At 45.1% G+C, this 15,271-nt stretch overlaps 1 protein-coding gene across 11 annotated transcripts in view; it reads right to left on the bottom strand.

The window, feature by feature from the left end:
* The window catches only part of DPP6 (dipeptidyl peptidase like 6), a 1,140,747-nt gene that overhangs the window by 441,688 nt on the left and 683,788 nt on the right, over window positions 1-15,271 (bottom strand). The window lies entirely within an intron of this gene.

Raw genomic sequence — 15,271 nt, 5'->3', positions numbered from 1 at the left:
CCATCCACATTCATCCACCTATGCATCCATCCATTTACCCATCCATCCGCTCATCCATCCATCCATCCATCTATTCGTCCACATTCATTCACCCATCCATCCATCCATCCATCTATTCATCCACCTATCCATCCATCCATTCACCCATCCATCCACTCATCCATCCATCCATCCATCCATCTATTCATCCACATTTATTCACCCATCCATTCATCCATCCATCCACATTCATCCACCTATCCATCCATCCATTTACCCATCCATCCACTCATCCATCCATCCACCCATCCATCTATTCATCTACATCCATTCACCCATCCATCCATTCATCCATCCATCCATTTATCCACATCCACCCACCCATTCCCCCATTCATCCATCTATTCATCCATATGCGTTCACTCATTCACTCATCATCCATCCATCCGTATATCTGTCAATCCACATCCATCCATCCAACACATGTTTATCTAGGGCTTACTATGCCAGGTTAGGTTTTGAGAACCTTGAATACAGGAATGAATAAAACAGACACTGACACTGTTATCAACCGAAATTGAATGGCTTTCATTTTTTTCATATTTTTTTCTCGTAATCAAGTGCAGGAATGGGGGAAGGGTCAAACAAGAAGCAGATCAGCTCATGAAGAGAAGAGAAAAGCAGGACAATGAGCTCTGAGAGCCGTTTGCATCAGAGAGATCTCTAGCAAAGTGACATCTGAATAGAACTGAAGGAATCTGCAGAGCTGACATCTGAGAAGACAATCCAGATAGAGGGAGTGGCAGGCGCCTGGCCTGTGAGACAGCATAGGCTTCAGTGGAGACAGCAGGGAGGCAGTGGCCAGAGTGGGAGAGAAAGGTGACTGTTCTGAGAGAGGAGTTTGGGGGCAGTAAGGGGCCAGGGAGTGCAGAGCCTGAGGGCCAGGTGCAGGCTTCCACTTACCTCTGAGTGAAACGGGTGTGAGCACAGCAGTGTGTAAATAAGGCTCCCACTAAGGAAGGTGGCCAGGGGAGCTGCTTAGAGGAAACACCTGCAGAAGTCAGGGTGGGAACAGGAGCGGCCAAAAAGGCACAGGGGTAATGGGGGTCTGTCCTGGGTGGCAGTGATGGGTGTGGTGGAAAGTAGCTGAATTCTGGGCATACAGTAGAAAGATATTAGCCAACAGTGTTACTCTGAGAAGGTCATACAGACCTAGGTGTCAGGATATATTTATGTATCCCTTTTGCATGTAAAGCCCTCTCTCAGGCTCTAGCCTTCTGTTTCCAAGAAAAACAACACCCTTTGCACCTGTGACATGGCAAGTCTGTCCTCTTTCTACCTCTAAGCCAAATCTAAGTTCTACCCCACTCCGCTCATACCTTATTATTCCTGGAGCAAGTCATTCCCTTCCATGCCCCCTTTCCTCAACACGCCCTACAACTTTTCTGTTTCCTGGAATTTCCCTTCTTCTTCATTTTGCCAGGCAAATCCCCTTGCAGTCTTTACTTATCAGCTAAAATATCACCTGTGACACTGCAGGAAGTCTTGCCTGGTTTCCCCGGCATTATTCCTCCCCCTGGACACAATCACAATGCTCTGTGAGTGCCTTTCTGTAACACTGTTCCACTATTAATTTATCCATTTAATATATATTACCTTAATACATGTATTCATATATTATCGTCATGCATGTGTCATTACTAGGGGGCAAACTACTTAAGAGCAGAGTTATCTTCCTGTGTTCAATGTCTCAATGCCTGGTACAAAAGCTGGGACAACATAGTACACAGAGACTGTGTGTGGGGTGGATGAACGGACGGATAAATGCTGTTACGAGTAACGAAGGCGATCACTGATGGATGCAGAAAGCAAAGGGTTAATGCAAGCCCAGGTGGGTGAATGAGGCCATAAGCAGCAATGGGTCCTGCAAGATGTAATGCAAACTGACACGCGTCGGTGGCAAACCTGTCCTTCGTGACATCACTGCTGCTCACACTTATTTTTAACTCAGGCAAAAATAAAACAAACAATGAACTAAAACCAAGCTATATGTTTTCTATGTTGTTTGGTCATTTGACACATCAAATTCACCTTTAGCCAATGTTATTATCTTCATAACTTGTGATCACAGCTTGATTTTTGTGTGTGCTAATTGTATATCTGAAGTGCAAGAAACACAGATGAAGATAATAATTACAGACACCGCAATGTCTATAAACTGATTCAGGGAGGACCCGAATGCAGGCTGCTTTAATTTTCTCCCCAGCGACAGCGGATAGAACCCGTGCTTCTCCATCAGGGAATGCATTCCTGTTCTCTCCTCTCTCTGTCAAAATCTGACACATCTCGTCTTGGCCTGAGCTTCGTATCTCTCATGAATTTGCCTTGCTACCTTTATTAGACTTTGTGCTTTATGAAGAGGAGAAGATTCAAATGAGAACTCTAAGGTGGAGGAGATTTTTGAATGCTGCAAGGAGGAAAGGAGTGGGAGACAAAAGGAACTGATTGCTTAGGTGTTTTGACGATGAAATGTAAATGTATTTGAAAGCACACTATAATTTATCAAAATTATAGAAACATAAGGTACTAATTTACTATTTATTGCTATCACCACTAAGTAATGTTTTAGCAACATATGATATGTAATAGAGAAAGAATTCGAAAGTGCATTAAATTTCCTACTCTTGATAAAGAAAATGAAGGGGCTAGAGTGGTCACATTCCGAAACCTGTGATCCTCCAAATTCTTGTTGCATCCTGAGCTTTAATGAGGGGAAATCAGAAATTCAATTTGTGTTGGGTCCTCAAAACAGACTGATCCAGGCTATTGGATCCATAATTGTGACTCCACAGTAAAGTGAGGCATTCCTCAAGCAGCCAATAACCACCGTGGATGTTCCAGGCACACATCCCACGACGTGCTTGTTTCACGTAATGTAAGTCTTGCCTTATGCAGCAAAAGGGACAGAAGAAGTCACCTCCAGCAGAAGTGAGATTGGAGGACGATTTCACGATCAACCAAAGCCTCTTCCTAAAGACACACCCCTGCAGGAGAAGACTGGAGCAATCAGGGGCAGCACAGCAGGGACCCCGGGGACAGCTGAGGTCCAGCCTTGCCAGCCACAGTGGGGACAGCTGGCAATTGTGCATTCTATGTCCCTTAGCTAAAGGCAGAGGGGTCAACCAGATGGCCTTCTCACTAGGGAAGGAGGAAGTGAAGTAAATTATTTCTCTCATAATAATCTATCTTTAAACCAATCAATCTCTTCTTCTATCAGGCAGCCTGCAGAAGTATATTAAGACTAGAAGACAATGTCTCGCTCCCAAAATGGAAAGGGGCCTTTTCTAGGCTATAGCGAGACCCAAGGTTAAGTAATTGACAGCTTTAAATAATTCCAGAGGATATGTATAAATCAGCGGCTGCTTTGGATTCACAATGCTGGCTGGAGGTGGAAACACAAGCCAGTCTTGTTGGAGCAAGAGGACCCTCACTCACCGTCCAATAAAGCGTTGCATGCACTTAGCAGGGGAAGGTCTCCCACTCCCCAAGATGCTCCTTTCCTTATGACTGTCACTTTGTTTCTTGTGAGTGCTTCTGGGGTGCTTTTGCTGGTTGTGGGGGTGAGAGAGGGATAACGGATATGGCCACAAGGTATGAATTAATAACTGCAGAGGCTGCAGGCGCGGGCGGCTGTGCAGCCCTTTCAGAAATACCGAAGCAACCAATGCAGGAATGGGAGGCGGTGGTGGAGGAAGACGATGTCATCCTATCTTCCCCAATACTTCTGTTTATTTCATTAATTAGAAGTTAATTTTGGTTGATCTGCCCAACTTTTGAGGACTGGCAATTAATTATGCATCATCATCATCATCTTAGTGGAAGCAGAAGAGATAATGTTTCCGGTACATCCAGACACAAACCTGCAGGTGCCCCTCTTCCCCTGGGCAGTGTGCACCACGTCCTCCGTGTGGAGAAGGGACGTCTCACTGCTCAGGTTCTCCCAGGGCTCTCCCACACCCTTTCTGTATGTGCCTCACGGACTCATCTGTGATCCACTCTACTTTTCTCAAATACATTTGGGAACTTCTAAAGTTGCCTGTTTTACATAACATAACTTGATGTTGCTGTGTGAGGGCACAGAACTTTGAAATCCTATCCACCACCCTTACTGAGGCAGCTCTCAGCCCTTTACTTGAAGGTCAGCAAACCTGTGTTTGCAGAATTAACTTCTGCCCTGTCAATCCTTCTAGAAAACAAACAAACAGGCAAATTATCGATGCAATAGCTATCTGTTCACATTTCTTCTTAATTATTTTTACCTGCAAATTCTGAGTTCAGATTATTTTAGGCTCTTCAGTTTAATTGACAGGGCCTGATAGATTGTTTTATGAAATTAGTTCAAAATGTAAGTTAGTCCTGCTTTCAGGGCTCAGTCTACTTTGGTTCTATTTTGACATAATGTTTTAAAGGTATCAAGTTGTTCTATGTATTTCCGAATGCAGCAGCACTGTGACCCGATCATCCACAGAAAAACATGTCCCAACACAAATCCCTTTCAGTGAAAAGATGGCTATGAAGTAAGCCACAGAATTTAAAATTGAGCATTTGTATCTTTCACCTTGCTGTGTATGATAACAGTGTCTGAAAGCATCTTTAGATAATGGTTGTTTTTGCATAGACTCACTGAAACCCACAGGCGATTTTGAGATGAGTTTTCTTTACTGGGTAGCTTTTGGCATGCTCAACACATCACTTCCCAATGTCAAAAATCCCTGCAGGCACTCAATAAATATTAAGTAACTAACAAACGAGTCTCAAAGGCAAGAACCACCAGCAACTGAATGGCAGAGACTAAAATAATTCAAGCTCACTTTTTAAAAAGGGCTTGGCACCCTGGTACAATGTTCCAGCATGGTACAGAGGCATTGCGAAGAGTACCCCAGTCAGATGATCTGAGCTGCCCTCTTCCTCCACCCATGGGCCCCGGAAGCCACATTTCTAGTCTGTGAGCCCTCTCCTCTCCTCCTCAGCCAAAGACAATTAATTGGCCTAACCTAGGTCAAAAGTCTGCTTCAGGATTTGCGGTGTGGGATTAAAATATTCCAAGTCGTTCTTGGCTGCTGTCACGAACCATGAGAACGGAAGGTGGGGAGGGAAGTTAAGTGCCTGCTGCCATATGGTGTAAGGATTCCAAAGGAAATAAAGCAGATTTACAGAATGAGAGGAATGAAGAAGAGAGGCTCAGAAACAAAGAGAATGAAAAGCAAAGAGACAAAGGCAAAGAGGTAAGAAGCTCAAAGAGACAGAATGAGTTCCTCTTGGCTTTCCACTTCTGGGTGTACTTTTCCTCCTGAGGCCTGGATGCTTTTTCTCTTGGATTTAATAATACACTCCTGCTACTTTAGGAGATATTTCTTTCTTTTCTTTTCTTTCTTTCTTTTTTTTTTGAGATGGAGTCTTGCTGTGTTGCCCAGGCTGGAGTGCAGTGGTGCAATCTCGGCTCCCTGCAAGCTCCACCTCCCAGGTTTACGCCATTCTCCTGCCTCAGCCTCCCAAGTAGCTGGGACTACAGGCGCCTGCCACCATGTCCGGCTAATTTTTTTGTATTGTTTAGTAGAGACAGGGTTTCACCATGTTAGCCCGGATGGTCTTGATCTCCTGACCTTGTGATCCACCCGCCTTGGCCTCCCAAAGTGCTGGGATTACAGGTGTGAGTCACAGCGCCCGACCTTTATGAGATATTTCATTTCCCTTGCTTAAACTAGTTTGAGTGGATTTCTGAAACTCGAAAACAAGCCGAATGCACAAAGAAGCAAGCATTGATGCTTCATCTAGCCACCTGCTCCCCGGCCCTGCGCCATTTCTGAGAAGGCATTTCCTGAGGGGCGTGCTCCTATGTTTTCCGGCATGTTCTCCCTACACTTACACTTGAAAACTAGGTGGAAATTCCAACCACATTCTTGGTTTACAATTGAATTTAGTTTTATTTTTGTGTTATTTTTTGAGATGGAGTCTGACTCTGTCACCCAGGCTGGAGTGTAAGTGGTATGATCTTGGCTCATGGCAACCTCTGCCTCCTGGATTCAAGCATTTCTCCCTGCCTCAGCCTCCCAAGTAGCTGGGATTACAGGCGCCCACCACCAGGTCCAGCTAATTTTTGTATTTTTTGTAGAGACTGGGTTTTGCCACGTTGGCCAGGCTGGTCTTGAACTACTGGACTCAAGGGATCTGCCCACCTCAACCTCCGAAAGTGCTAGGATTACAGGCATGAGCCACCACACTCGGCCTTTGATTTACAATTTTAAAACAACTAATTTGCTAATTTGATGTATACATTTTCTTTGAAAAGGCTGGTGATTCTACTAGTAGGTATAGTTATCTTCCCAGGGAAACTGAGTGAAATTTTGCAATTACCTTAACAGATTTTCAAGAATCAAATTTGTCATCATCCACCAGCCTTGTAGTATGGGCCCCTCCGTGACAGGAGGAAGCTAATTTAAGTGGAAGCAAATGCCAGCCAAGACAGTTGGCACGGCAGAATGTTCACAGGTCTCGAAGAGGATGGGCTGTTCCTGAGGTCTTCGCTATTTTAAGTGTCAAATTACTCAAAAAGAAAGCTGTGGTATTTTTAAACTATAGCTGGCCTAGAATGGAATCTATTCATTAGATCCATGTTAAACAACTGTTAGCCTAGTGTCAGCATTTTCACATAGTCCAGTATAATGGAAAAACAAATCACATCAGAGAAATGACAGGTTGCAGAGAGGCAACTGATGAGTAATCGTACTACCTTAATTCACCTGCAACCTTAGTCTCCTTTGTCAGGGAAGCTAACATAGTCGCAGGTACCAGCGAATGGGATACGGACATCTTCATGAGGTCTGCCAGAGTGGTGTATTCCATGTAACAGAATGCCATATAGCCATGCAAATCACAACCTCTGACTACATGCACAGCACGAATGAACCTCACAAATATAATTTTAAGTGACACAGATCAGACACTAAAGAATATAAGATGAATGTTTCTAATAGTAAAAAGTTCCACACAGTGGGCAAACCACACTCAGTAAGTGGTTCACGTGTAAGTCCATGAAGACAAGCCAGAAAGACATTTCCATGAAACCCAAGATGCCACATAACTCAGCGGGGAGACAGAAGTTGCCACTGGAAAGAGGAAGTCCAGGTACAAGAGCTGCGGGGCACTGGCTGTCCTCTGTTTCTAAACCTGGATGGGTTATTTCGCATTAGGAAATTCAGGTCACACTCACCTGGTAAGCTGTGAGTTTACAGGTTCCATAGCTTTTGCATTGTAATATTTCACAACAGCAGTGATTAACCACATGTACTGGATCCCAGTGTTGCGACAGTGAGCATTGGCCTAACACGGTGAACTGAAGAGACATCCCTACGCTTGCAGTCGGTGGGAGAGAGAGACCTCAGGCAAATCCAGTGACACTGTGAGGTGGGACAATGGACAGGAATTCCAGGTGCCATGAGGGATTATAATGATGGGGCATGTGCTGATTTTTAGTGAGGTGTTGGGGCAGGCAAGGGCGCTCTGAGGAAGAGAATTTGAGTTGAGAGTTGAAGAGTATACAGGAAGGAGGTGGTGAGCAGCCAGGGCAGGTGTCCCGTGCAATGGAGCCGTTGTAACCTAGTGCGTGTGTGGCTACATGTCAGGAATGAGGCGTGAAGCATCCGAGATGAAACTGGACAGGCACAAACAAAACCAGGCCCAGCCTCGTGGACTGTGCCACTGGTCATGCATTTTATCCAAACCACAATAGGAAGCCGGGGAGGATTCTGTAAGCCACCTCAAATAAGTTCTGGAAGAAGTCAGACATTAATTGTTCAGTTTGTCTACTGACATCAGTGCCTAGAGAAAGGTCAGGATTGGTTCCTTCTCCCACTATGCCTTAAAATGTGTGAAATATCAGGCCATTGTGGAATCGAGCACCTTAAAAAGTAAGATATTCACACAGCAACTATAAGAAATATTGGGAGAAAATAAACGACACATACCTGACTGCAGGATCTCCCATTACACTGCTTCCTTCTATTGTCTAAATGTATTTTCTTCCTAATATTTATTCACTGTGAAAAGCTCTGACATAAATTTCTTTTATGTATCATGGACCATTTCCTATAAGTAGAAGGTAGCAACAAATTACAAAATCAATGGTGCACATATCTCAGGATTGGTAAAACAGCCTTCTAATCATTGTATTTCCATATTCAGGAGGACAACAAATGACTGTAGGATGGCAAGAACAAGTTTTAAATAACATTTAGCAGCTGACACATGTCCGTCAATAATCATCCAGGAGCTTGTTGGACGCACATCCCCATCTCTGTTTCGCCGGCTCACTTACTCAGTCTTCATTACTGGTGGCTCTTATCTTTCCACAAAGGTGCTAACAGCCAACACAGACCATAATTAACCCAAGGACCTAGGCGTAGATGGAGGAAAATGCAGGACTCTGCATGGCTTCAGCCTCACAGAAGACAGCAAAGAGGCTCCGATGAGGTCAACTCCACTAGTGAAACTGATGAGAAAGCACTGGCCCAGGGCAGCCTGTGGCAGCGACTCACATGAAAGTGCAATTAGTTTGGTGTGATCTCTCTCAGTACCTCCCTCCCTTCCTTCCTCTCCCTCTCTCTCTCGTCCTCCTTCTCCTTCTCCTCTCTCTGTCTCTGTTGCTCTGTCAATGTCCCTCTACCATTCTCTCTCACACAAACATAATTAGTGCCCAGTAATCCACAATTTAAATGAAATTCTCGGCCAGGCGCGGTGGCTCACGCCTGTAATTCCAGCACTTTGGGAGGCTGAGACAGGTGGATCACCTGAGGTCAGGAGTTCGAGACCAGCCTGGCCAACATGGTGAAACCCCATCACTACTAAAAATACAAAAACGAATGGGGCATAGTAGCGTGTGCCTGTAATCCCAGCTACTCTGGAGGCTGAGGCAGGAGAACCGCTTGCACCTGGGAGGCGAAGGTTGCAGTGAGCCGAGATTGCGCCACTGTGCTTTAGCCTGGGTGACCAGAGTGAGACTCCATCTCAAAAAAATAAAAATAAAAATAAAATAAAATAAATGATCTCTGCTCAGGAACAGCCACGAACATAAAAGCAGCAACAACAAACAAGAAATGTCTGAGTATAAGCAGGCCCTGTTCGAAAACGCGGAAGAGACTCAACCATCTGGAGGGTCATTAATTCAGTCATTTCTGTGATGGGTTATTTTGCTGATCCGAAGATAAGAGCACCTTGATTCGAAAATGCTGATGATCCCCATCGCACTCCCCACAGCTCAGGGGAGCAGCTCAGAAGCAAAGGTGGGAGAAGGGAAGAAATATGAAGACAAGAATTGACCATGCACTGAGAGAAACATGGAAGAGCGAGTCAGACGCAGGGAGAGCGAGAAGCAGATCACAACGCCAAAGCCAGCAGCAGCCGGAGAGGGAAGGGGGAAGGGGCGGCTGAAGATTCCACCCGTCTGGACCTTTAGGGTGAAAGCCAGCAGCCACATGCATCTAAAGGCCCTGCAAGCACGTCCTCTGTGTGGAAATCATAACTCCGCAGTGTTACAAAAGGAGAAAATATGGGTTAATGGTGGCTTTTTTTTTTTTTTTTTTTTTACAGCAGCAAGGTACATTTCCAAATAATTTCCACCTGAAACTATAAAAACATAGTCTGAACTTTAAGTAGCAAAATTTGGATTTTCGTGAAGTCGTACATACTCGGAACAAGAGGGCGCAGTTTCTATCTTAAACTAAATGCAGACTGTTAATGTTGTACTTTAATTCTATCAATCCAGGTTAAACATTATTTTATGACCCAACGTCTTTACATTGTTATAGGTTTAAAAAGCCTAATGACGCCTTTATTGTTCTTACAGGTAAAATGGATTTTAAAAAAATAACCACCGTTTACGACAGACCGAGACCTGAGGCATGTGTTTTAGTCATGACATGTACAACACGAAAGGAGACAGAAATCTTTGTTTTACTTTGGACATTGTGTAACAGAGGAAAAGAACATGTAGGCCTAAAGGAAAGCAAACAGCAATGATTTTGTTGGAAAGTTGGACCTGTAAGGAAAGGCCAGCATAATCAGTTGCTAATCTGGAGGAAAGTGGGCCAGGCCAGAGCTTAATTACTGCCTCCGGATATAATGCATCTGTATAATCGAAAGGATTTTGGACAAAAGAAATAATAATTATCTAGTTCCTACGACAGAAGGAGAAGACTAATTGACATTATGAGAAGCATTGTTTGAAATAGCTTCAGGTATTTATCAAAATGACGGTACGAAAATAGCCTTAGCACCCCCTGAGTGTGCAGGTCAAATGCAGATTCCTGGACCCTCCGAACTGGAGTCTCTGGGGACAGGGCCAGAGAACGTTCGTGTTTCGCAATGTGTCCAGTACACACTTACAAACAATGAAGTATGAGGCCGGGCGCGGGGGTTCACACCTGCAATCCCAGCACTTTGGGAGATTGAGGTGGCCGGATCACCTGAGGTCAGGAGTTCAAGACCAGCCTGGCCAATAGGTTGAAACCCCATCTCTACCAGACAAAAAAATACAAAAATTAGTCGGGCATGATGGCACGCACCTGTAGGCCCTGTCTCAGCTACTTGGGAGGCTGAGACAGGAGAATTGCTTGAACCCGGGAGGCGGAGGTTGCAGTGAGCTGAGATTGTTGCCACTGCACTCCAGCCTGGGCAACAGAGTGAGACTGTCTCAAAAAAAAAAAAAAAAAAATGCAGAGCCATTAGCTACAGGAACTTGTTACACCTGTAACCTGGATAAGTCAGTTTAGTAAAGCCCCTCGCAACTGGTTTGAGAATGGAAGGCGCAAGAGTTTGTGATGGCAATTTGTCAAATGCAAAATTCTGTCCATCAGCATGTCATAGACCAGTTTAGAAACGTGCCCATTTAGAAACAAAATTCTGATTGGCTGTCTTGCAGCCCTTGACTGGCCCTATTTAACTACCGCATGAGTACACATTATATGAGGGCAGCTTTTCGTAAGTACAATTTTTCTTTTGCCAACTCAGAAGCAACATGGGTGATCAGTGACATCATTGTCAAACAACACTCATGACCTGTGATGCCCACTTCCGTGTCTTGAATGTTTCAGCAAAACTCAAAATTTGAAACCCACGCTCAGCATGCATAAGCTTTGTGGCCAGCACCATAATGAATAAATAAACTGGTAAAAACAATCATGATGATAACCAAACTCAATGCATTATAAAGTCCAGTGCAGGTGCTCAAAGCCTGTTCATCTGCTTGTGACAGAACACACGGACAAGAGCATCTTCAGTCCCCACAGAGAAGGGTGTGTGTGTTTCCCCCCAAAAACCCCTAGATCATTGTTAAGAAAAAGGAATCTTTCTATGAAAAGGCTGTCTCATTGTCCCAAACTGGCCTCTTTTGTCCAAAATGTTCAGACATGTATCAAGCAACAGATCTCAGGGTACTTAGGGCCCTAAATATTTGTACCGATTAATTGTGACTATGATTATTAAATAAGTGACAGCCACATACACATTCCATACCAGAATGCATGAAAGCTATGTTCTTGTAACATAACAGCATGATACAAGCAATTTTCAAGAGAATTTTCAAATAACATGTATTAAAAAACAGCCAGCCAACTTAGTACATGGAATTCATTAGAGCTTAAATACTTAAAACTAGCTTTATTTAATATTATTGCAGATTAACTGAGAAAAAGCTAAACTACTTGTACTGCGATTTTTGCTCTTCATTTCTTTGAATTATTTGGACCTGGAAACTGCTTTACTCAGAGCACCTCCTTACTGTTACCCCCATTTTTTTCTTTCAAGGGAAGTGGAGGGTGGAGAGGCCAAGGAACTGGGCCAGGCTGAGATCAGGGTACTGCAACAGATGGGCCAGCCTGAAACCACAGAGCCCAGGGCTACCAGGAGCTGTGCACTGTCCTGGATCACTGGGCAGACACGAGGAGAAAAGAAAGGTCCTGAATACCAATTCCAATGAAGTGGGGTAAGAAAGGGAGAAGGAAAGGCTGGGCGCAGTGGTTCTCGCCTGTAATCCCAGCACTTTGGGAGGCTGAGGTGGGTGGATCATGAGGTCAGGAGTTTCAGACCAGCCTGACCAACATGGTGAAACCACATCTCTACTAAAAATACAAAAATTAGCCATGGTGGCGCATGCCTGCAATCCCAGCTACTCAGGAAGCTAAGGCAGGAGAATCGCTTGAACTCAGGAGGCAGAGGTTGTAGTGAGCCGAGATCACGCCACTGCACTCCAGCCTGGGCAACAAGAGTGAGAATCTGAAACGAGAAAGAAGAAAGAAGAAAGAAGAAAGAAGAAGAAGAAGAAGAAGAAAAAAGAAAGGGAGAAGGAAAACAGAACCTGACATGAGGTTTTGACAACAGCCGCCATCTGAACCCTTGGAGCTGGGGGTCTGGAGTATTCTTCCACCATCCGCCTGCCTTTTGTGGGTGGTGTGCAGCAGGCCCTGGGGAGTGGCACAGAGAAGCAGGGTGGGCCTAGGCTTGCTGGAGCAGCCCTGAGCTGGTGCTGCTCAGTGATGATATAACTGCATCTTAAAAGGTGGCCCTCCCCCTGGTGGCCTGCAGCTCCCAACGAGTGACTCTGGCAGCTGTGCTCAGGGCACCACGGTGTTCTGAACACAGGCCTTCGTTTTCCTCCTTCCTCTGAGGACTTCACCAACACTTCCCTTGAGATGCACGGTCTTTCATCTGAACACAACCAGTGTTGCTCTTGTCTTCTCTCTGGGTGCTAATCAAAGTAAGCGCCGTGAGCACAGGACATCATTAGGATCCACCTCTCTAGCACCGTGCAGCCTAGTGACATTTTCACACGTTGAACTCACAATATTGGTTTCCTGAATGGAAGACTTAACTTAATGAAAGAAACATTCCAACGAGTCAGACATCCCTGGGTTTGCCTCCACCATGTGCCAGCTGAGCTTCCATCCATTAAACTCCTGGAAGCTCAGATGTCATCTGGGAATAACACAGCCCTTGCAGCACTCAAGTGAGGATTAAAGACGACATAAAGAGCCTCTACCAGGGTCCCAAGAACCGAGCAGGCAGTCAACACACGGTGGCTATCAGCAGACATGACCTATGCAAACAACACCAAAGGGTACCTGTGTTGCACGGCTGGGGAAGTGCTATGGGCTGAATGTTTGTGTCTCCCCAAATGCATACAATGAAATCCTAATTCCCCAGTGTGACAGCACTAGGGCGGGGGGCCTTCAGGAGGTAATTCGGTCATGAGGGTAAATCAGGTTAGTGCCCTTCTAAGGAGACTCGAGAGCCTGCTTTCCGCTCTCTGCCATGTGAGTACACAAGAGAATAACCATCTACAAACCAGACCTGACCACGCCAGCACGCTGACTTCAGACTCCCCACCTCCAGAATCATAAGGAATACACTACCGCTGCTTAAGCTGCACAGTCTGTGGTATTCTGTTACAACAGCCTGAACTGACTGATGCAAGAAGTTAAAGTAAACATACAAAGGGCATCTCTATAACACCAAGCCTCCTCAATTGACTTGCATCATTAAACTAACCCAGTGCCTGAGCACTGTCTGCTCACAGGAAAACGAAAGCATTGGCCCAGAGATGAGATGCAGCAGCCTGTTTAAGCATCTAGGCTGTCGAGGAGCCTGGGGACTGGAGGCGAGCGCAGCAGTGCAGAACGCTGAGATTCTGACAGCCCCAAGAAGAGGAGCTTCTCACCTGCAAAGGCTGAGAACTGGGAGGGTGGATGGAAACTTGCTGTCTGACTCTTTGGGGGTGGGCTGTAGGCTTTAGAATGTCAGGAAGGATGGCCTGTATTCCAGAAACCAGACAGCATCAGGCCAGGAACCCTGTGTGGTGACCATAATAAATGCCAGGACTATGACATAATACCCAGCTCCATCTGAAAGGTCTGTGACAGGCCCAACCTGTATTGCTGATGTGACACAAGACACGTACGTGGTACTGCTGTGTTTCATCGGCCTCACTGCACCGCGTCTAGCCCCTGACTAACCCCGGCACTCCAGGGAGGAATGTGGTCTCTACATTAGCCTTGGGTCCACCGTGACTTGGGTAGCCATTCTGAGGCTGGCACCTGTTTCTCCATATCCAACCACGACAGTTACACATCTTCCTGATAATGTTCAAATGAACAGCGTTTGTGTTGTCACACAGCTGTAAGCCTGCCCAGATTGCCTCCTGAGTTTGGGAAGCCTCTCGAATGTGTTACCCAAGGGGGTTGTTTTATGTGACTGTGCCTTAAAAGCGATGCTCTGTAGTAGTGAACCACAATGCTGAGAGTCCCAGCTCCAACAATCAAGAGAGGCACGATGCTTTCCAATACATGTGATGTTTTCTTCCCTCAAAACGTGAATGGAAAGGCTGGGCCTCGGCAGAGGTGGGTTGGGTTGTAGGTCTGGCTGCCCACCTAGCTGTGTAGCTAGGTGATCAGAAAAGCGTCAGCAAATTCGTTAGGCCTTGCTGTGCTCACACCTGGATTCCACTGACCAGCTGGATGGATTTCCCAGAACTCATTTCATTTGATCAAAACAAGGATAAGACAAATTATGCTTTTTTTTTTTTTTTTTTTTTTTACAGATTAAGAAGCAGAAACTCAGAGAGGTTAAAGGACTTTCCCAAGGTCACACAGATGTAAAGTAGCAGAATCAGACCTGAGGCTAGGCCTTTAGATTCTAAATCAGAGGTTCTTTGACTACAAAACCTAAGGAAGTAGGCTACATATTCTTTTCATTTTGTTTTACGTTCTATTTTATTTTAATAGCTTTTGAGGTACAAGTGGTTTTTCGTTACATGGATGAACTGTACAGTGCTGAAGTCGGAGCATTTAGTGCACCCATCACCTTACTAATGTACGTTGTACCCAGTATGTGTCTGTTTATCCCTCATACCCCTCCTACTCTCCCCACTTGCGAGTCTCCAAATCCATTATACCACTCTGTATGCCTTGCATACCCATAGCTTAGCTCCCACTTCTAAGTGAGAACATAACAATATTAGGTTTTCCATTCCTGAGTTACATCACTTAGGACAATGGCCTCCAGCTCCATCCAAGTTGCTGCAAAAGCCATTATTTCATTCTCTTTATGGCTGCATAGATTCCATATCTTCCTGATCCACTCATTGGTTGATTCCATATCTTTGTAGTTGTGAATTTTTTTGCAGTAAGCATATGCAAGCAGATGTATTTTTGATATAATGACTTCTGTTTCTCTGGGTAGACAC

The sequence above is a fragment of the Piliocolobus tephrosceles genome, chromosome 8 (genome assembly GCF_002776525.5).
Source record: "Piliocolobus tephrosceles isolate RC106 chromosome 8, ASM277652v3, whole genome shotgun sequence".
Lineage (NCBI taxonomy): Eukaryota > Metazoa > Chordata > Mammalia > Primates > Cercopithecidae > Piliocolobus > Piliocolobus tephrosceles.
Note: the sequence above shows the minus strand (reverse complement) of the source record. Positions and strands in the feature narration are given on the sequence as shown.